The sequence below is a fragment of the Triticum urartu genome, chromosome 3A, assembly GCF_056163025.1.
Source record: "Triticum urartu cultivar PI428250 chromosome 3A, HENAU_Tu73, whole genome shotgun sequence".
NCBI classification, from domain to species: Eukaryota; Viridiplantae; Streptophyta; class Magnoliopsida; order Poales; family Poaceae; genus Triticum; species Triticum urartu.
Genome location: NC_141875.1, coordinates 432,115,130 through 432,117,063, shown reverse-complemented (window position 1 = coordinate 432,117,063; position 1,934 = coordinate 432,115,130).

The window sequence follows — 1,934 nt, the reverse complement described above, 5'->3', positions numbered from 1 at the left end:
AACATGCAGCAGATCAAGAGGGCACATGATCTTCTTGGGCTCATCAACACTAGTAGGACATAGATTCCCTGCGGGAAGAACATCCTTTAGGTACTTGAGATGCTCATCGAGGCTAGTGTCGGTCCATTTGTTTTTAGCCTTCGTCTTCAAGAGTTGGAGCGTGAAACTCAAGCGGGTCACCTCGGGATTGCAACCACCATACAATGCAGTGTTCGAGTCTACCACCAGTTGCTCCAGCTTAGCCTCCTCTCTATAAGCACCTATCTCAGTACTCGTCTCCTTGCGAAGCAGTGCTTGAACATGAGGGTCCTGCATGATTGAACTTAGTACCGACGAACTCTGCTGCATGGAGTCCACGTTCTCTCCGCCGCCATGTCCGACCACTTCTCCTCCGCCATGTCTGGCCCCTTCTCTGCGGCCATGTCCGGCCTCTTCCTCGTCGCCATTATTGATCATCTCTTCGTCTTGCCCCATGTCGTCATTGCTTGCCCCGTCGGCGTCCTCAACGTCGTCATCCTCATCTTCAATTATCCATCGAGTATAGCCATCCATGAAACCAGTAATGAGAAGGTGCGCTTCGACACGACCATCGTCATAGGGGTCGAGCCAAACTATTCCTTTGCATTTTCGACACGAACATAAAACCTCTGTCTGGTTATTTTCTTTCATGTCCTCCACTGCCGACCGCAACCACTTGTTCACCATCGTTCCACTGACCATCATGAATGTCTGCACGGTAATAATAAACAAATTGATTATAAAAATACGTGCATGCATCAAAGTCATACAAAAATTCGGCATGACCTTCCCTAAAAGTAGGACATATAGATCTAGAGTTTGCCCGGAATTCGCTGAAACGGAAATAAATCGACATTTCGGCAAAACATAGGCAACTCAAAAGCATAATTTGGCGTCAACTCATGCCACACACACAAGTTCCATCATATTGCTCAATTATCATATCACACGCACATACACATATTTCCATTTTGCAAAAGCATGAAATTTTAATCACCTCTATCTCGAGATCGAGCACACGGTGGAGATGATGATGCAGGGAGATCAAAAGTGCACAAAGCTCTTCTTGAAAAAGATAGATCTAGTTAGGGGGAAAATAGGTCACTTAACTAAATGCTACATCTACCTAGCTAGCTAATTTGGAAGGAGACAACTTCAACTAGTGGAGGGGGAAGGAAAAAGAGAAAGGAGATGCATTAATGGAGGTGGTGTAGTTAGCTAGGAGTAATGAAGAGAGAGAAAGGTAGGTAGAAGAGGGAGTGCAATGGGGGAGAAGTATTGAGGAAGAAGAAGAGTGAGAGAGGGAGGATGTGGGAGGTAGGGGAAAGGGAGGAGAGGAGATGGGGGAGGGGAGGACGGGTGGAAAAAGGTGGTGGGGGTGCTCCATCTTAGCAGTAGCGCGGGAGGAAAAAACACGCTACTGCTAAGAGCGTAGCAGTAGTGCGCTTTTCTCACAGGCGCTACTGCTAAATGGGGCCAACCGTGTGGACAATTTCAAAATTAGCAGCAACGACGTGAGTAAAAAGCGCGCTACAACTATTGCATTAGCAGTAGCGCGCATCGTGACACCGCGCTGCTGCTAAACTTAGGTTGTTGGTTAATCTCGGTCGATTTTTTGTAGCAGTGCGGTTTAGCCCTCACGCGCTACTGCTAAATTGGCATCAGTAGCGTGGTTTTCTTAACCACACTACTTCTAATTAGTAGTAGCGCTTCTTTTTGTGCCGCGCTGCTGCTAAGATTCTGTATATAAGGTTTTCCCTAGTAGTGTACAATTGATCCCCTATACTTGTGGGTCATCAAGGCTATTTTCTGGCGCCGTTGCCGGGGAGTGTGTAACATCCCAAAATTCTAAGTTTTGGAATGTTATGATAACTAGATAGATTTGATTGATTGTGTGATTGATTGACTGAAAGTGA